The 21,752-nt window shown below is 40.6% G+C and overlaps 2 long non-coding RNA genes across 4 annotated transcripts in view; one reads left to right on the forward strand and one right to left on the reverse strand.

Moving 5' to 3' along the window:
- LOC105482134 (uncharacterized) overlaps nt 1–21,752 on the forward strand; it is a 64,988-nt gene that overhangs the window by 23,894 nt on the left and 19,342 nt on the right. The gene's annotated exons all lie outside the window — the stretch shown is intronic.
- On the reverse strand, nt 3,340–6,061 carry LOC139355700 (uncharacterized). Its single transcript, XR_011606565.1, has 3 exons — nt 5,841–6,061; nt 4,088–4,223; nt 3,340–3,639 (listed from the first exon to the last, which is right to left on the reverse strand). It is a non-coding gene; the product is annotated as an uncharacterized lncRNA (long non-coding RNA).

Here is a 21,752-nt window from a genome sequence, read left to right on the forward strand (position 1 = left end):
TTTCACTACCGTGAGGATAATAAGGGGGGAACCTCCCCCATGATTCAGTTATCTCCCACTGGTCCCTCCCGCAACACGTGGAAATTATGGGAGCTGCAATTCAAAATGAGATTTCAGTGGGGACACAGTGAAACCATATTGTATATATTTGTATATTTTTTCTAGTTTTCTATTGTTTAAGGTGTGAAGGTAATGCCAGTGCCTAATATACTCCTGCATATCTAAAAACCAAATATACATATAATATGTAATATTTCCTAGCTCTGTGCATTTTAAGGGTCTAAAAGCAATGACATCCCAGTAGCAATGAACATAGTTATTGCCCAGATTCTCTTTTCTAAATATCACTCTCAGTAAAAAACAACAACAATGGCAGAAAAGAAAAGAAACAAAACAGGGTTCCTTGGACAAATGCCTGATTCGAGATCTGAGGCAGACTACAAAGGGATCATGGTACATTTGGTGCCTTCCCCGAAGTAAGAAGCACTCAAGAATGAATGGAATGTATCAAAAGGACACAGAGCCAGTTTCAAAGAGCTCCCACTGGGTTGTCCCAAATTTGGGACAATCTGGACGTCACAAACAATAATGATTATAATTGTTTTTAAATATCCAATAAAAGAAGAATCCATGAATTCATGGCAGTACTAAAAGAAAAGGGTGGGGGTGGGGAGTGAGGGTAAGCATTTATTGACAGAAGAATGATGATTGATAAATGTGAAATAATTATTTGGTTGAAAAATTATCATTTTCAGCCACTAATAATCAACTCTGGCAACTTCATTAACAAATGTTAAAACCATTGGGTTAATGGCCAGGCACAGTGGTTCATGCCTGCAATCCTAGCACTTTGGGAGGCTGAGGTGGGTGAATCACCTGAGGTCAGGAGTTCGAGACCAGCCTGGCCAACATGGTGAAACCCCATCTCTACTAAAAGCACAAAATTAGCCGCGCCTGTAGTCCCAGATCCTTAGAAGGCTGAGGCAGAAGAATCACTTGAACTTGGGAGGCGGAGGTTGCAGTGAGCTGAGATCGGGCCACTGCACTCCAGCCTGGTCAACAACAACAACAAAAAAACCCTCAGCAATAGTAGACATTATTGGGACAGTTAGCAAAAATTAAACATAGACTATAATATTACTGTATTACTGTATAATTTCTGGAGTTTGATCCATAGGAGAATGTCTTTGTTCTTGATACATACTGAAGTATTTAAGGGCAAAGCATCACAATGATTACTTTCAAATGGCTCAGAAATCACAGTGTTAGGTGGATGAATAAGTGTGATTTTCCAGGCCTGGATCAGGTGCTTACATACCTGGGGCTAGAGTCAGCCCCACAGAGCCAAATATCCTGAGGATGAAAGCTACCAGGAAAAAAAAAAACTGGGCAACCAAATAGATATTTCACCAAGATCCCTCGGGAGTGGTACAAAGGATGGAAAGGAGAGTTAAAGGGAAGAACACTGGTAAGGAGGTAAAGTCATCTAGGTGAAATAAAATGGACACGAACTACGGTAGTGGTAATGCTATGGAAGAGAGACAACAGATTTGAGCTGTAATTAGAGGCTACTGAAGGTCTTGGTGATTAATTGGTGGTCTCTTAGGATTTTGTGCACATATCACCATGAGGTCAGAACAAGGAGTGTATTTTCATTATTTTATTCCCAACACTCGGAACAAGGGTTGGTGTCCAGTACATATCTAATGAATGGAAGTGCTAGGGCCAGTCAGAAAGAGTAGAGGCTAGGTTAATTCCAAGTGGAGAAATCTAGGAAGACTTCTTGAAAGAAATGTCTCTTGAAATATGAGCGGGATATTGACATACCACTAGCTAGTAAATAGGTACTTCTGAGAGGTGGCATGGAATGAAAGATGAAGACATGGTTGGGTAGACAAATGTATACTAGAGCTGACCATAACCTGCCACAGGACCTCAAAGAAGTCATAGCCCCACATCAAGTGTCTATTTTTTCATTGTTAGAATAAGGAAGTTGATTCAGGTGTCTTAAGGTTTCTCCTAGCTCTAATATTCCATCTGTATTTAAATAATCTGGGATGTTGTCTCTGTCTATAGAAGGCAGAAGGTAGACTCAGCTGAATAAATGACATTGTTTGGTTCACAGTCATTTGTTGAATTTAACAAGAAGGAGATTAAAGCTGAATGAGGCTAGTCTCTGATCACGGGAAAACTGAGATCCAGGAAAGTTGGACAAGCTCTGGGCCATTCACCTAAATCATGGTCTCCCCACTCTCAGTCTGTTTCTTATTCCATGACATCACTTTAAGGTCAGATTTTAGGAGACTTTGACAGAAAAAAGACAATCCTCATTCTGTAGTTAAGAGGCAAGGAGAGAGGATTTAATTTCTGGAGGAAGAACACACCATGATTCAAGTTACTACATGAATGTGATCATATATCCCCTATGTATGTTTCTGACTTTTTGAAGTTAAAACAATGTTGGTTTATTTCTAATATATTCCTTTCTTTTCTTTATCTGATCTTTTTTTTTAGTTCTAGTATAATTGCTTTCTGAAGGGAAAATGCCGAGGCATATTGAAGGATAAAATTTTGATCACTGAATGATTTAGGTGATGTATTACATGTAAGAAATGTTACTATATTAAAAGTCCCTGGGGAGCCCTCTCACTTTCTCTGGCCTTTATTCAAAACAAAGAATAGAAAAGTCTTACATGATCTAATGGAATCTCTCAGGGTGAATCACATCTATAAAAATATTTTCTTGTATTGGAGGAATAGGATATCGTAGGCAGAAAAAATGATATCAGCAGAAACAGTGGGATACAGAAATTAGATGAAAAGAATGCGAAATGTTCTAATCTATTTCATGCCATAAAATCGTTTCCCATGATCAGAGAAGGTGAACCTGGCTTGGAGAATAAATCTGATCTTGACAGTGGAATGGTATCAAGTACCTTACTAGTTCAAAAGGTGGTGCAAATTTAATGAGACAAATACTGGTTTCTTGTCATCACATTAACTTTGCTCAGCTATATGACTGCAGAATTTGCACTGACCTTGCACCCACTGTTTGAAAATGTTATAGGTCCTGGTAGTCCAGACAAGATTATGGGTTGAAAACAACCCAGGGATGTTTCCTCACAATGGGTTTTTAGCCAACGTCTTCACATTTGTTTGATTTCCTGTTTCCTTACGTACAAGACATATTTACTGACCATTTTCTCCTTTTTTTTTTTTTTTGGCAGAAACGTTTACTCCCCCACCTCATTTTCCTGTCCCATGTATATTACAGACTGGAGTTCCAAACACTGATTATGACAAAACTTTTTAACCAGCAGAGTTCTTTCAGGTCAGAAGTCAGGAAAACGACCTTTAGAAACTGAACAGACATTTAGGAAATATTAGTTGGTTTCTTATTTAGTTTCACCAGTAAGAGGTGCTATAGATAGAAGATGGGGAGAAGCTGTAGTTCTCTCTCTTGCTCTTGCTCTCTTCCTTCTACTGCTGTCTTCTTCTTTTTCTGGAACCATCTCCTCTAAGCTCCTGGCTTCTGAGGCCCTCTTATGTTCCTCCAGCCCTAGGGGTGGTGCCTAATCTCTGGGTTATCTCATCTTCTCCTTTGTAATGTTTCCACTTCTCCAGCTGGATGGGAAGGGGCTAGAAATGGAGAAGAGTGGGCACACAGGTTTATTTAATTATTTAACATTATTAATAGTGCAATCCCCTACTGAGGGGAGGTACTACGCATGCTCATTGTAGTAGCATGCATAGGTTGAAATACTGACCATAATGGTTTAGTAAAGCTATGTGTAATTTATCAATAATATGATTGCATTCCTCTAAGTTCCCAGTTTAAGGGTCCATTTAGGCAATATGGGCTGGAATAGCAACCTTAGCAGGCTCCAGACTACCCAGAAAACATGCTAACTAAAGTCTAGGATGGCCAGTGAGTGACACCCTAATGAGAACCCATGCTACAAAATTACTTCCAAAAAGACTCACTGAAAAAAAATAATTTTTGAGTAAAATACAATTAATGTCAGAAAACCAACACCAAGATTTCACTTGTAACCCTCTGCATCCTAGTCATGATTATAGGTTTTACCTTTCTCACCCTCTTCCTCCAGTGGCTGCTGGTTGATCCTCTATCCCCAAGGCTTAGGGCTTCCAGAGTGTCCTTGGGTTGCTGACAGTTTCTCAAAGAAGTGATTTACCTGAGGCCTGTTTCTCCATAGGTTTATCTGGATTTTTATTAAAAATATAAATAGTGTTGTCTGTAAATTACACTTAAATAAGATTCTTTAATTTTCAAAGGACATTTTCATATATTTATTTACTTATTTATCTTTTTTAGAGACAAGGGTCTTGCTCTGTGGCTCAGGCTGGAGTGCAGTGGTACAGTCATAGCTCACTGCAGCCTCGACTTCCTGGGCCCAAGTGATCCTCCCACTCCAGCCTCCCAAGTAGCTGGGACTACAGGTGTGTGTAACCAAGTTCAGCTAACTTTTTAAATTTTTTTGTAGACATGGGGTCTCTCTCTGTTGCCCAAGCTAGTCTTGAACTCCTGGTTTCAAGCAATCCTGTAGCCTCAGTTTTCCAAAATGTTGAGATTACAGGCATGAGACACTGTGCCCAGCCACATTTTCATATCTTATTTTACCCATCCCTGGGAAGAAGGTAGAGCACATTACCCCCTGCCCGAAGCCTTTAGGGATGGATGCCCTATTGTGGCAGCCCTGAAGGCTTTGGGGCTGAAGGTAATGCAATTAGATCTGGGAAGAGGCATCTGGTTGCAGGAAGATACTGGCATAGAGAGGTCAGTGGGGACTCTCCCATGACAGTCGAGGAAGTTGAAAACTGCCTAAAGTAGGGCGGTGGCAACAGGAATCTGAAGGAGGGAAGTAATGCCAGAAGCACTGTGGTGATTGAATTGTCAGGACTTGGTGATGGATTTGATATTGAGGTAAAGAAAAAAGGTAGAACTTAAAGGCAACTGCAAAATTTTTGGCTGTGGGTGACTAGGAGACAATGATACTATGGGTAAAAAAGGTTTCATTAGAACAGACAGCTGGCTTTGGGGGCAGGTGCATGAATAGTTGGGTTTTGGACAAAATCTGGCAAGACACACTCAGGTGTAGAGGTCTACAGGACAGTTACAAATGAGGCACCAGAAATTAGGGAAAGCTCTGAAGCTCGAGATATAAATTTGGGGTTTATCTGCCTCAAAGCAATTATTTAAGTTCTGGGAAAGAATGAGAGGGTCAGATAAAATGTCTGTTACAGGGCACAGCACAGTTATTTCTAGGAGGAGTACACTGGTGGAACTACTCATGAAAACTTTTCTGTACAGCATAGAATTAAGACCATATGGCCGGCTGGTTTTACTGTTTTAATGTTGACATTAAAATGAACAAGTGTATTTGTTCTCCCTAGCCTTCAACGATTTTAAAAATAATCATAACACCTAGATAATTACTTGAACTCTACACACTTAACTTTGTACAAAATAACCATGCAAAGTTGGATAATATTTTTGCATGATGACATTAAAAGTAGTAATTATATGGTTCGGTGATATTTTTAGAAATCATAAACATTCCTCCTTTATGCATATACAGGGAAAACCAAAACAATGCCAGGAATTTGGAGTCTATACAAAGTTAGATGGATCCTATCCAAAAACTACTTACTCAGAAGGAAAGCAAATGAAGATATGGATCAAGACAGCATTTATGTCTCATTACTTTACTCAGGCAGAGATCCAAGCACATAGCTGTGGTCATCTGCACAACATAATTTGGGGAGAAATAGAAAGTTGAGAGACTAAGAGACCCTCCTGCTACCTTGCTTCTCCTTACCTGATGCCTGAAATGCTCCTGTGTGCTTAATACATGCCCTCCTTTTCAGCAGAGTTTCTTAACGGTGGCCCTTTCGACACTTCAGGTCAGATAATTCTTTGTAGGAGGCCAACTTGTGCACTGTGAGATGTTCTGCAGCATCCCTGGCCTCTACCCTCTGAATGTCAGTAGCACTTCCCCACCCCCAAGTTGTGATAACCAAAAACGTCTCCAGACATAGCCAAATGTGTTCTTGGAGGTAAAATCAGCCCTGGTTGACAACTGCCGCCCTAAAGATAAATGCCACTGTGGGCTGTCATTCGGTCTCTTTGTGATGAAAGGACCAGGGAGAGCCAGTCTGGCTAAAGAGAAGGGAAGACTGAACAGCAAGACCCAGGGAGAGTTTACAGAGGCACCTCACAGAAAAGGTGATAAAGAGAAAGTGCAGAATGCTTGTAGATAAGAAAGAACGAGTACATACTTTGCCAAGGATGTGTGCTGTATGGGGAGCTTGCCATCCTACAGTGATATGGCTTAGAGCTGGCTGGGGCTGCCTGTGGCATATTTATAGGCAATGCTGCTTTGTGTGTGGCAGATGTTATGAGCTACCTTTACAAAACCTTAGCTTGCTTTGGGTGGACTGGTGGGAATTTTGTGGCTCATTTGGGTGGCATTTACTGAAGTATGAAGTTAGAATTGCAACCACTGGAACTGGACTGCCTGGGTTTCAAATCCCAGCCATGCCGCTTAATAATTATGCCTCCCTGACTATCTGTAAAATGGAAGAACCATTGTATGTGCTAAGTCATCTCAAGCTGCCATAACAAGCACCACAGACTGGGTGGCTTAAACAGCAGACATTTATTTTCTCACAGTTCTGGAGACTGAAAGTCCTAGATCAAAGTCTGGCAGGGTTGTTTCTGGTGAAGGCACTCTCTTAGTCCATTTGTGTTGCTATGAAGGAATACTTGAAGTTGGGTAATGTACAAAGAAAAGAGGTTTATTTGGGTCATGGTTCTGCAGGCTGTACAAGAAGTATGGCACCAACATCTGCTTCTGATGAGGACCTCAGCGTGCTTCCACCCATGGTGGAAGGCAAAGGGGAGCTGGTGTGTGCAGATTACATATGGCAAGAGAGGGGGTGGAGGAGGTGCTGGACTCCTTAACAATCAGCTCTCTTTGGAACTAATAGAAGGAGAACTCACTTCCTTCCCCCAACTCCAGGGAGGTGATTAATCTATTCATGAGGGTTCCATCCCCATGATCTAAACTCCTCCCATTAGGACCCACCTCCAACTTTGAGGATCAAATTTCAACGTGAGATTTGGAGGGATAAACATCCAAACTATGGCAGGCTCTTTCCAGGCTTGTAGGTGGCTGCCTTCTAGCTATTGCTTCACATGGCCTTTCTTTGGTATGTGCATGTACAGAGAGCAAACAGGTGTCTCTTTTTATAAGGACACTGATATGGCTGGGATTTGTGTCCCCACCCAAATCTCATGTTCAATTGTTATCCCCAGTGTTGGAGATGGGGCCTGATGGGAGGTGAATGGCTCATGGGAGTAGATCCTTCATGAATGATGTATTAGTCCATTTTCACACTGCTAATAAAGACATACCTGAGACTGGGTAATTTATACAGGAAAGAGGTTTAATGGACTCACAGTTCACATGGCTGGGGAGGCCTCACAATCATGGCAGAAGGCAAGGAGGGCAAGTCACATCTTACATGGATGGCAGCAGGCAAAGAGAGAGCTTGTGCAGAGAAACTCCCCCTTATAAAACCATCAGATCTTGTGTGACTTATTCACTGTCATGAGAACAGCATAGGAAAGACTCACCCCCATGATTCAGTTACCTCCCACTGGGTCCCTTCCATAACGTGGGAATTGTGGGAACTACAATTCAAGATGAGATTTGGGTGGGGACACAGCCAAACCATATCAAATGGTTTAGCAACATCCCTTGGTGGTGTTCTTGTGATGGAGTTCTCACGAGATCTGGTTGTTTAAAACTGTGTGGCACTTCCCACCTCTCTCTCTTCCTCCTGCTCTAGCCATGTGAAGATAGCTGCTTCAGCTTTGCATTCCACCATGAGTAAAAGCTCCCTGAGACCTTCCAGCCATGCTTCCTGTACAGCCTGTGAACTGTGAGTCAATTAAATCTCTTTTTTAAAAAATGGACTAATACAGACATTAATCCTAAGGGATCAGGGCCCACCCTTATGCCGTCACTGAACCTTAATTACTTCCTTAGAGACCCCCATCTCCAAATGCAGCCACTCAGGGCTTAGGGCTACAGCATAAAAGTCTGGGGGAATACATTCAGTTCATAACACCTACTTCATAGGGTATTGTGAGGATTGAGTGATTTAATACATGTAAGCCCTTTGAACAGTGTCTTGAGTAAGCATTGACTATTATTGTAGCTTCATGGGTTTGTTGTTCATTGTGGTTCCTAATGAAGCATGGAACATCATCGCGACCCTGACTCAGGTTTACTAGATGGATAAGGCAGGGACCAAATCCTCCAAACAATCTCAGGATAAATTCGGAGAATTTGGACTCTGCTAAGGGGACAGATGTATCTTCTGGGAACAAGAAAGCCAATATTTGGGTAAAAAATGAGAGAGCCTTGAGGATTAGTTTGCCTTCATTAAATTGACCTGAACTCCACTTATATATATCACATAAAACTTTCTGATAAGAAACAAGTACATTCTGATTTCTTCTATGACATTTGTGTCTCCCCAAGGTACAAATAAGCCTGGGAGAATTCTATTATTTCAAATACAAAAAAAATCAGACAGGTGTCAAATAAAGTTCTTGTACAAGTAGATATCCTTGGTTATAGACTTTTTTTAAAAAAAAATGCAATTTAGGGATCACAAAGTGGTACAATTTGAGGAGTAAAGATAGTCCACTCAAACGATTTCCCATGGAACCTAGTACAGCGCTAGAAATACTATCATCAGCAACTTATTCCTTTTCAGAAAACATGTCCCCATTACAGGAGTCTGCAAATTCTCCTGGGCCCAACATTATGTCACTGAAACCTAGTGCAAATTGAAAATTTCTTCCCTGAGTCACTGGGGCTGCTTCATGGGTCTCCATGAAGGACAAAGCTGAAGCGATGACAGAGGGGATATATCTGCAGGAGTCCGGCTTTGCCAGATTCACAATTTATTTAGGGCAGTTTTCCTATGTAGTTTCTCCTTCTGCCCTAAAGAAGAGAAACTCTTTAAGTCAGTTGAATTCTTAGTGTGGCTTAGATGTAGCCTCCTTAGTTTCTGACCAAAGTTATATACCTGGGCCCCCAGACAAATTCATGATAAGGTTCTCTCTCTACTTCTCTGTGGAAGCTTCTGAAGTTTTTGAGCAGCAGGACCCCTCCAAAATTGAGGGCCTCTACAAAGACTCCGTGTTTACCTACTTTGGCGTCCAGCAATATTGTCTAGATCACTGCAAATTATTCTGGAGGCAGAGGAGCTTTTTCTAATAAGCTTGCCTAAGGGTCATCTAATTCCCTGGGAGAAAGTAACCTCATTTGACTTAGTGTTCCATTAGAGTTCAGACATGCGACGGCTCTTTCATGCTACTTAGTCATATTTTAGGTTCATTCAGATTTGGAGGAATCCTAATTAACAGAGAGATCACCCAACATGATATTTTTTGAGAGTCTCTTATCCTTGATGCCATGAAGGTAGAGAACCATTTAGCAAACCTTGAGTGGATTGGAAGAGTTAGTGCTCCTTCAAGTGAACCCCTAAGGAAGACTCAGAAAAGACGCCATTGAAATGAGAACGACACCAGCATCTTGATGTTTGGGTTGGCACTGGAGCTGATGAATCCTCAAAATGCCACACTCTATAAACACACTCACTTACATCCCCTACCACACACACATGCACACTAAAACCTTTGAGGTGTATATTCTGTTTCATTCCCATTTTACAGGTGACAAAACGGAGACACAGAAATGACTTGTCCAGTCCCACACAACTTGGACTAAGGACCTAAGCTTTAAGCACAGACAGCATGGTTCCAGCATCCATGCTTGTAATCATGGCTTCACATGGCTGGTCACCGGAAGACACTACACATCTTTGCTGTTTTCCTTTCACCCCTCTGACCAGGAGAGAAGAGAAGGAAGAGGATAAAGATTTGGGGGCTCCCTGCTTGGTAGCAGTGGACTCCAGTATCTTCCCACAGCCAGATGCCTGTTCCCAGATCTAATCACATTACCCCCAGCCCCAAAGCCTTATGGGAGGCTTATTGTTAAATGTTCCACCTTGCTTCCCAGGGATGGGTAAAATAAGATATGAAAGTGTGGCTGGGCACAGTGGCGCATGCCTGTAATCTCAAGCACTTGCTTCGCTTTAGCAGAGTCACACCTGCACAGTTCACCACCGACAGCAGGGAGGAGAGTGGGGACGTTCAGAAATGCAAGTTGTCCATGGAGAGGCTTGATTCTGAAGTGGCTTGTTTCAGCATTTTGCGGGGAAGGCAATTGTGAAGTAATGATAACTAGAGGCTTGGGTTATTGGCACCACATGTGACTCTGGCCACCACTCTACCTGCCCCGTGGCGACCTCCACCGGCTTCCTTTGTATTCTGAGAATCCTGACATGGTAGAAAGTTCCCACAGGTCTGTACTGTTATCTCAGTCTCCAGTGTATGCTCCAACTTCAGAATGTTTTCAACTCTTGCCCCTGTTTCCAAGTTAAGGAATTTGTGTCAGTGAGAATATATGCTTATTGGAATTAATCTGAATATATATTTTATGAAATAATTTCCTATTTACATGATTTTACATATAATGCTCACAGAATATTTCTGTAAATTCCTGAATCAGAGGTGTAAGACATTGCAATTTAATAACTAATGGGTGGGAAGAAAAAAAATTCTCTAAATCCATCTCATCTTTCCTATAATTCTTTTTTTTTTTTTTTTGAGACAGAGTGTCTCTCTATCCCCTAGGCTGGAGCGCAGTGGTGCAATCTTAGCTCACTGCAACCTCTGCCACCCAGGTTCAAGTGATTCTCCTGCCTCAGCCTCTGGAGTAGCTAGGATTACAGGCACCTGCCAACACGCCCGGCTAATTTTTGTATTTTTAGTACAGACGGGGTTTCACCATCTTGGCCAGGCCGGTCTTGAACACCTGACCTCAGCTTATCCGCCTGCCTCAGCCTCCTAAAGTGCTGGGATTACAAGTGCAAGCCAGCGCACCTGGCCCTTCTTACAGTTCTTCACAAACTCTGCACTATTTTCATTTTTCCAACTGGGAAAGAATCTACACCGGCACTAATGTGAAAAGGCAAAAATGGAAATAAGAGGTAGGAAAGAGTATATTGTGTATACAGCAGAGTGACCCCATTACAATCCCAGTTCTACCCTTATTCACTGTGAGCTTGAGCAAGGCAATTAACCTCTCAGTGCCTCAGTTTCCTCACCTATAGCAGGTGAAGATAATAGAGGTATTTACCTCACAGGTTTTGTTGTTTTGTGTTTGAGATTGGGTCTCGCTGTGTCTCCCAGGCTGGAGTACAGTGGAGCAGTCATGGCTCACTGCAGACTCAACCTCCTGTGCTCAGGCAGTTCTCCCACTTCAGCCTCCCAAGAAGCTGGGACTACAGGCACATAATGGCCAGCTAATTTTATTTTTGTACAGATGGGGTCTCACTATGTTGCCCAAGCTGGTCTTGAACTCCTTGTCTCAAGCAATCCTCCTGCCTTGAACTCCCAAAGTTCTGGGTTTACAGGTATGAGCCACCATGCCTGGCCTCATAGATTTTTTTTAATTTAATTTTTTTCAGGCAAGGGACCCTGTACCTTCTCTCATAGGGTTTTTTTGTGAGGGTTAAATGGGTTATGATATATAAAGCAGTTAGACTAGTACTCAGAATATATTATTACTGAAACAGGAACAAAAGTATGAATATACACTGCAGATATAGCCATATACCTAGAGTACCAATAATTTACTCAAAGACCATTAGGAGTGATACATGAGTTTAGTAAAATAACTAAATTCAAATTAATCTCAAAAAATCAAGCTTTTAAAATAATTCAGCAATAACCATTCTTATGAGCTGAATTATGTCACCTCTAGATTCATATGTTGATGTCCTAACTCCCAGTATCTAAAAATACAGAAGTGGTTGGTTTTGGAATTGAGTCCTGGATAGAGGTTGGCAGGTTTTTGACATGCGCATTAGAAAAAGTTTACATTACCTTGAAGAGGCTGTTGGTAGAAATATGGACATTAGTTTGGGTGCGGTGGTTCATGCCTGTAATCCCAGCACTTTGGGAGGCAAGTGGTTCACTTGAGCTCAGGAGTTTGAGACCAGCCTGGCTAACATGGTGAAATCCTGTCTCTACTAAAAATACAAAAATTATCCAGGTGTAGTGGCGGGCACCTGTAATCCCAGCTACTCAGGAGTCTGAGGCAGGAGAATCATTTGAACCCAGGAGGTGGAGGTTGCCGTGAGCTGAGATCACACCACTGCATTCCAACCTGGGCAACAGAGCGAGACTCCTTCTCCAAAAAAAAAAAATTAAAAAAAAATTAAAAAGAACATTAAAGGTGCTTCTGGCAAGGCCTCAAACACTGGAGGGAAGGCGAGCCTTGCTATCATGTGGCAAAAGACAGCTGAGCAGTATTCTAGTATTTTGTGGAAGGAAGAACTTGTAAGTGACGAACCTGGATATTTAACTGAGAAGATTTCAAACAAAGTGCTGAAGGGGAAAGGGGAAGGCCTAGTTTCTCCTTGCTGCTTATAGTAAAATGTGAAAGGAGAGAGATAAATTGAGAAAAAGAAATGGTCAGGCAAAAAGGAACCAGAGCTTGAAAATTTAGAGTTCTCAGCCTGTGCATATTGTTTTTCATATTTAAAAATATTTATTGGCCAGGCGCAGTGGTTTATGCCTGCAATCCCAGCACTTTGGGAGGCCGAGGCCAGCGGATCACCTGAGGTCAGGAGTTCAAGACCAGCCTAGCCAACATGGTGAAACCCCATCTCTTTTGTAAATACAAAAATTAGCCGGGCTTGGTGGTGTGCGTCTGTAATCCCAGCTGCTCAGGAGGCTAAGGCAGGAGAATCGCTTGAACCCGGGAGGCAGAGGGCACAGTGAGCTGAGATCACACCATTGCACTCCAGCCTGGGCAATACAGTGAGAACCTGTCTTAAAAAAAAAAAAAAAAACTACTGTATTTTTTTAAATTTTAGTTTTGGGGATACTTGTGAAGATTTGCTGCATAGGCTACATTGAATGATGCTGAGGTTTGGGCTTCTATGGGTCCTGTTACCCAAATAGTAAACATAGTACCTGATAGGCAGTTTTTCAACCTTTTTCCTCTCCTCTCCCTCCCCAATTTTGGAATCCCCAGTGTCTGTTGTTTCCACGTTTGTGCCCATGTGTGCTCAGGGTTTAGCTCCCACTCATAAGTGAGAACATAGGGTATTTGATTTTTGGTTTCTGCATTAACTCACTTAGGATAATGGCCTCCAGCTGCATCCATGTTGCTGCAAAGGTCATGATTTCATTCTTTTTTATGTCAGCTTATCCATATTGAAAAAGATGAGAAAGGGTGTTCTGGAGAGAACACCGAGTGTGTGGCTGGACCACGCTTTGATATAGAAATTATGAGTGTGACTCATGGATCCAGTCAGTAATGTCAGCAGAAATGCTATCAGCTTGAACTGAAGGGAACAAAGACAGAATGAAATGAAATAATTCTGTCTAACTTCGGGATCTCTACAGGACAGGCCAATACAGCTATCTGGCTACAAACATGCATTATTTTTCAAGAAAGGGAAGAATAACCGTGAAGGTGATTTAGAGATTAGTAGGACTACCACTGCCACCGTGAGCCCAGAGGGCAGAGGCTAGGGGGACAGAGTTGTCGCCTCCTTGGTTCCAGAGGGCAGGTTACCTCCTCAGTTCCATTGGGGCAGGTTGCTGCCTCCAGGCTGAGAGGATGGGACCATCACTCCGGCGGGCCCAGAGCTGGGGATGCCAGCTTTGTGGGTCTGGAGGATTGAGATTGGGGTCAAAGAGGATTCTCCTTGAGTTTTAACATTTAATAAAATTTGCGTTGGTTTTAGACCTGGTTGGGACCTCTTTTTTCTTTCTGAGTTTTTCCTTTTGGAATGGAAATGTTTATTCGATGCCTGTCTCACCATTGTATTTTGGAAGCAGATAACTTGTCTGGTTTTGCAGGTTTACAGCTGAAGGGGAATTTTGCCGGGGGATGAATCATATCTCCAATCTCACCCATACCTAATTTAGATGGTATTTAGGTGAGATTTGGGACTTAAGAGTTGATGCTGGCAAGTCTTAGCTACTTTTGGTGCTGTTAAGATGGGGTGAATGCATTTTGCATACAGAAAAACATGAATTTAAGAGGCCAAGGACCAGAATGTGATGGATTGAATGGTGCCCCTTCCCAAATTTATATGCTGAAGTCCTAACCTGTACTAACTCAGAATGTGGCTGTATTTGGAGATGAGGCTTCTAAAGAGATAATGAAGGTAAAATGAGGTCATATGTGTGGGTGGACTATAATCCAATTGACTGTGTCCTTATAAGAAAAGGAGACTGGGACACAGACCATACCGAGACAGAGAGGTGCCCTGTGAAGGCACAGTGAGAAGGTGGCCATCTGTAAGCCAAGGAGAGAGGCCTCAGGAGAAATCAAACCTGCCAACACCTTGATCTTAGACTTCTAGCCTCCAGAGCTGTGAGAAAATACATTTCTGTTGTTCAAGCCTTCCAGTCTGCGGTATCCTTCCCTAGCAAAGTAATACAAGCAGTTAGAAAATATAATGGGAAACTATCGTTTAAAACAGCCAGTAGTTCTATGGTGTCAGAGCAAAGCTCTTGAGAGCAGGCAGCATTGCTTCTTTAATACGGGGCCTCACATGGTCACTTAGGCCCTCCTGAAGCGACTGTGAATGCCCACGTTATTATGAAAATAATCCATCAGCTTTTGATTTTTGCTCTTCTAACAGAGGCTCCTCTAGAGGGTCTCCCACGTTCTCATTGTCATCCCAAAGCTGCTGTGCTTAGGGAACTGCTGTTCCACATTTACTTTCTGGAAGATAGCTTTGCCTTACATTTGCAAAGCTGAAAGGTTCATATGGGGTTTCTCTCGGTGAAAACAATAAAGCTGACCCAAGGGAGTACTAGAATCTCAGCATTCCGAGAGATGGCGGGGATAGGAACAACAACAACGAAGAGTTTGCTTTAGGAATGCAAGCAGTTCCTTCCATCAATAGGCATTTCATATACGCTGATATTCGGGTTTCAGATTGGCATCTGGTCATTTTAGCAGCAGGCACCTCATGGCCTGATGAGCTGCACAATAAGCTGAATGAATCGTAGTCCCCAGACTCCAGTGTGCAAGAATACAATACAACATTTCTTTGTTTTCTATAACGGGAAGACTAAAGCCAAAGATTGAAAAAGCAAGCAGGCACTGAGCTTATTTACTTGCCAGACAAGGGAACTCACATGAGTGAAACATTTACCAAGTAGCTCCCTGGAGAGGAAAAGTCACAAGTTTTTATTGCTAGGAAGGGGAGTTCGGTGGTAGCCCTATGAATTAACATTGACGTTTTCTGACTGCCTGGAGACAAACAATTATGTCAGTTTGCATCCTGGTTAAAACAAGTTCCACTGTTCATTGGTCAAGAAAGAGTCTTTAATTAGGTCCAGCGAGGCTCTGGCATAGTAGGTAGTTTAAAGGCCTTACTTGTGTTAAAAAAATGATGGGAGGCCATTGATTTAGACTGAGCTTATGTACTAGGCTCGAACAGACAGCAGCAAACCAAAATGGAGTCATTCATACCAAATACCACATAATCAACCCGAAGCTTTAAGCAAGCAGACTGATCCCAAAACAGACTTTTTTCTCCTGGAAACAGGAGATTCCATCATAATAAGAAAGTCTCCTCTGCTCTAACCCTTACTAAAAAAGTAACCTGACGCAGTCTGATGTTAACCAATCAGTTTTTTTCTATTGTTCTTTTTCCTTTTTAAAAATTAAATTAAATTTTTATTTTAGATTCAGAGAGGACAAGTCAGGTTTGTTACATGGTTTTACTGCATAATGCTGGAGTTCAGGCTTCTGTTGAATCCGTCACCCAAATAGTGAATACAGAACCTGATACGTAGTTTTTCAGCCCTCATCCCCTTTCTTCTCTCTCCTCTTTAGGTATCCCTTGTGTCTACTCCTTCCATATTTATGTCAATGTGTACTTAATGCTTACGTCTCATTTATAAGTGAGAACATGCAATATTTGGTTGTCTGTTCCTGCATTAATTTGCTTAGGACAATGACCTTCAGCTGCATCCATGTCGTTACAAAGGATGTACTTTCATTCTTTTTTATGACTGTGTAGTATTCCATGGTGTATATGTACAGCATTTCCTTTATTCAGTCCATCTTTGATGGGTGCCTAGGTCGAGTCTGTGACTTTCCTATTGTGAATAGTGCTGTGATGAACACACGAGTGCATGTGTCTTTTTGGGAGAATGATTTCTTTTCTTTTGGGTTGATACTTAGTAATGGGATTTCTGGACCAAATGGTAGTTCTAATTTTAGTTATTTGAAAAATGTCCAAACTGCTGTTGACAGGTTGATCTAATTTACACCCTCACCTATAGTGTATAAGCATTCTATCTGCAGCCTCTCCAACATCTGTTATTGTTTGGTTTTCTAATAATTACCATTCAAACTGGTGTGAGATGGTGTGTTAGACTGTTTTGCATTGTTATTTGAAAAAAAAAACCCGAGGGTGGGTAACATAAAGAAAAGAGGCTTAATTGGCACATGGTTCTGCAGGCTGGACAGGAAGCATGGTGCCAGCATCCGTTCAGCTTCTGGGGAGGCCTCAGGAAGCTTTTAACTAATGTTGAAAGGTGAAGTGGAAGCAAGTACGTCACTTGGCAAAAGTAGGAGGAAGGCAGGGGGATGCCACACACTTTTAAACCACCAGTTCTCATGAGAACTCACTATGGTAAGAAAACATGAATCTATGAAGGATCTGCCCCCGCTACCCAGACATCCCTTACCAGTCCCCACCTCTAACATTACGGATTACAGTTTAACATGAGATTTGGGCAGGGACACATATCCAAACTATGGTATCTGATTGGGGTTTTAAATTTAATATTTCTGGTGATTAGTAATGTTGAACATTTTTTATATGTTTATTGGCCACTTGTATGCCAACAAACATATGTATGTATTGTTTTGATAAGTGTCTATAACCCACTTTTTAATGTGGTTGTTTTTTACTTGTTGACTTCATTTCCTTATGGAATCTGGATATTAGTTTTTTGTCAGATGCGTATTTTGCAGATATGTTCTCCCCTTCTGTAGGTTGTCTGTTTACAGTGTTGATTATTTCTTTTGCCATGCAGAAGCTCTTTGGTTTGATTAAGTACTATTTGCCAATTTTTGTTTTTGACACATTTGCCTTTGAGGTCTTACTCATAAATTCTTCACCTGGGCCAATGTCCAGAAGAGTTTTTTCTAGATTTTCTTCTAGGATTTTTACAGTTGGAGGTTTATATTTAACTCTTTAAACCTTCTTGAGTTAATTTTTGCATATGGTGAAAGGTAGGGGTTAAGTTAAATTCTTTTGCATATGGCCAGCCAGTTTTCCCAGCACTACTTATTGAATCTTTCCCCATTGCTTATTTTTGTTGAGTTTGTTGAAGATCCATTGGTTATCAGTGTGCAGCTTTATTTCTGAGTTCTTTTTTCTGTTACATTGTTATGTGTGAGAGAGAGTGTGTGTGTGTGTGTGTTTAACCAGTACCATGCTATTTGTGTTAGAATAGCCTTATATTATAGTTTGAAGTCAGGTAACGCTATGCCTCTAGATTTGTTCTCTTTGCTTAGGATGCTTTGGCTATTTGGGTTCTCTTTTGATTCCACATACATTTTCGAATGATTTCTTTTTTATTCTGTGAAAAAATGACACAGGCAATTTAATAGGAGTTGCACTGAATCTGAGGTTTCGGTGCAACTGAATTATAGTGCCTAATAATATAGTTTGAAGTCAGGTAATGCTATGCCTCTAGATTTGTTCTCTTTGCCTAGGATTGCTTTGGCTATTTGGGTTCTCTTTTTGTTCCACATGAATTTTAGAATAGTTTTTTTTTTTTATTCTGTGAAAAAATGACATTGGCAATTTAATAGGAGTTTCACTGAATCTGAGGACTGCTTTAGGCAGTATGGCCATTTTAATGATATTGATTCTTCCAATCCATGAGCATGGAATATTTTGCCATTTGTTTGTGTCATCTCTGATTACTTTCAGCAGTGATTTTCAGTACTTGTAAAGATCATTTACTTCGTTGGTTAGATGTATTCCTAGGTATTTTATTTTTGTGTGGCTATTGTAAATGAGATAGCAGTCCTGAATTGGTTTCCAGATTGAACATTATTGGTATATAGAAATGTTACTGATTTTTGTGTATTAATTTTGTATCCTGAAACTTTCTGGGCATCATTTAGCAGGTCTAAGTCTTTTGGAGGAATCTTTAGTGTTTTCTAGGTATAGAATCACGTCAGTGGTTAATAGAGATAATTTGATTTCCTATTTTCCTATTTGGACACCTTTTATTTCTTTTGATTACCTGATTGATCTCTGGCTAGCACTTCTAATACTATGTTGAATAGGAGTGGTGAGAGTGGACATCCTTGTCTTGTTCTACTTCTTAGATGTAATGCTTCCAACTTTTCCCCTTTCAGTGTTATGTTAGCCATGGGTTTGTCATAGATGGCTCTTAGAATATTTAGGTGTGTTCTTTCAATGCCTACTTTATTGAGGCTTTTTATCAAGAAGGCATGTTGGATTTTATCTAATGATTTTTCTGCGTCTATGTTTTTTGTTTTCAATTCTGATTATGTGGTGAATCACATTTACTTATTTGTATATTTTAAACCATCCTTGCTCACTTGATCATGGTGATTTATATTTTTGTTATGCTACAAAAATATAATTCAGGATTTAGTTTGCTAGTATTTTTTGAGGATTTTTGCATCTATATTCATGAGTGATATGGGCCTGCAGTTTTTTGTGTGTGTCCTTGGCAGATTTTAGTACCAGATAATACAAGTTTCATAGAATGAGGGAAGAATTCCTCCTTGATTTTTTGGAATAGTTTCAGTGGAATTGCTATCAGCTCTCCTTTGTACCTCTGGTGAAACTTGGCCATGGATCTGTCTGGTCCATGGCTTTTTTTGGTTGGCAGTTTTTTAATTACTGATTTGACTTTATAACTCATTATTGATCTGTCCAGGTTTGGAAATTCTTCCTGATTCAATCTTAGAAGACTGTTTCCAGGAATTCTTCCATTTCCTCTAGGTTTTCTAGTTGTTTGCATACAGATATTAATAGTAGGCTCTGAGGATCTTTTGTATTTCTGTGGTATTAATTGTAATGTCACCTTTGTAATTTCTGATTATGCTTATTTGGATTTTCTCTCTTTTTTCCTTTATCTAGCTGTCTATTAATCTTGTTTACCCTTTCAAAGAACCAAGTTTCCATTTTGTTGATTCCTTGCATACTTTTTAAAATCGCAATTTCATTTAGTTCTACTCTGAATTTAGTTATTTCTTTTTTTTCTGCTCGCTTTGAGTTGTTATTATTTTTTTAGTTCCATTAGGGGAATTATTAGGCTTTAATTTCAGATCATTCTATCTTTCCATTGTAGGAATTTAGTACTACAAGCTTTCCTCTTAACACCACCTTTGCTGTGTCCCACCGATTTTTGTATGTTATGTCTCCTTTTTCATTTGTTTCAAATTATTTTTTGATTTTTGCTTTAATTTTGATGTTTACTCAAAACTCAGCAGCAAGTTGTTTAGTTTCTATGTACTTGTGTGTTTCTCAGAGCTCCTCTTGTTATTGATTTCTAATTTTATTCCACTGTGATCTGTGAAGATGCTTGAAATAGTTTTGATTTTTTAAAAATTTATTGAGACTTGCTTTATGTCAGAGGATGTGGTCAATCTTATAGAATTTTTCACACACAGATAAGAAGAATGTATATGATGTTGTTTTCTGGTGGAGTATTCTGTAGATGTCTATTAGGTCCATTTCGTCAAGTGACCCATTTAAGTTCAGAATTTGTTAGCCTTGATGATCTGTCTGACAGAGCAGGACCACCATCGTCTTGGACAAATACTGCCACTTTAAGTTCCAGCTCCCTTTCCAACCTCATGTATTTCAAGGAAATCACTTCTATTCTAACTACAAGCAGCCAGAAAGAGCAGACAGTAAAACACAGATAAGACAACTCAGGCACAGAGGGAGGTTGGGGGAAAGTCTCTTGGGTAACTGTTAAACTTCACCCTCATACAATGGGCCTTACTAAGCACATTCCTTTCCCTTCAAGTGCACTAAGATAGGGAAGCTAAAAGCAGACTCAGGGTGGGGAGTAGGGTGTATGCCTGCATCTGCAGGAAGATGTATGGGAACAGACACACAACTCTCCCTCCCAGATAAGCAGAACAAAGAGACTCAGAAGCAGTCCAAGCCTGTGATAAACTCTCCCACCCTGAATCCTTAAAAACTCTCAGTCTTTAAGAGAGTGTGGCTCTGACCTAACTTATCCAGAAGCGCCTCTCAGGTTTGTTTTCTAAAATAAACCTGTTCTTGGCTGTCGAGCCACCTTTCTTGTTTCTTTCCTCTTTCTTTAATACACTGTCTAATGCTGAAAACCAACAAAGAAATTCTGGACTGAAATGGTAATGCTGTCAGTGGGGTATTAAAGTCTCCCACAATTAGGTATGGCTGCCTGTATCTTTTCTTATATCCAGTAGTAAGTTTTTATAAATTTCAGTGCTCTGGAGTTGGGTGCATACATCTTTAAGATAGATAAATCTATTGAATTGAAACTTTTATCATTATACAATGTCCTTCTTTGTCCTTTTTTACTGTTGGTGGTTTAAAGTTTGTTTTATCGAACCCAAGAATAATGATCTCTGCTCTTTTTTGTTTTCATTTGCTGATCAATCTTTCTCCATCCCTTTATTGTGAGCCTATGGGTGGCATTACATGTGAGATGGGTCTCTTAAAGACAGCAGGCTTGGCTTTTTTTAAAATCCAACTTGCCACTCTATGAATTTTAAGTGGAGCATTTAGGCTGTTTACATTCACAGTTAATATTGATATGAGAGGTTTTGTTCCTGTCATAGTGTTGTTAGCTAGCTGCTTTGCAGTCTCTATTGCATAGTTGCTTTATAGTGTCTGTGGGCTTTGTACTCACATGTGCATTTGTGTTAGCAAGTACCATTATTTTGTTTCCATGTTTAGCATTTATTGTAGGGTCAGTCTGGTGGTAATAACTTAACTTCTCTTAGCATTTACTTCTCTGTGAAAGACTTCATTTCTCCTTTGTTTCTGAAGCTTACTTTGGTGGGATATGAATCTCTTTGCTGGCATTTTTTTTCCTTAAGAAAGCTAAACATTGATTTCCAATTGCTTCTGGCTTGAAAGGCTTCCGTTGCGTAGTCCACTGTTAGTCTGATGGGATTCCCTTTATAGGTAATTTGACCCTTTTTTCAGCTGTCTTTGAGTTTTCTTTTCTCTTTCATTTACCTTGTATAGTGGATTAGGTTGTTTTACATTGCTATAAAGAAGCATCTGAGACTGAGTAATTTATAAAGAAAAGAGGTTTAATTGGCTCACAGTTCTGTAGGCTGAACCAGTATGGTGCTGGCATCTGCTCACCTTCTGGGGAGGCCTCAGGGAGCGTTTACTTGTGTTGGGAATGGGAACAGGCATGTCACACAGTGAAAGTGGGGCCGAGAGAGAGCAAGGGGGAAGATGCTACACACTTTTACAAAACCAGCTCCTGTGTGAATTAACTCATTGTTATGAGGATAGCACCAAAGGGATGGTGCAAAAAC

This window comes from Macaca nemestrina, chromosome 8 (genome assembly GCF_043159975.1).
Source record: "Macaca nemestrina isolate mMacNem1 chromosome 8, mMacNem.hap1, whole genome shotgun sequence".
Classification (NCBI taxonomy): Eukaryota; Metazoa; Chordata; class Mammalia; order Primates; family Cercopithecidae; genus Macaca; species Macaca nemestrina.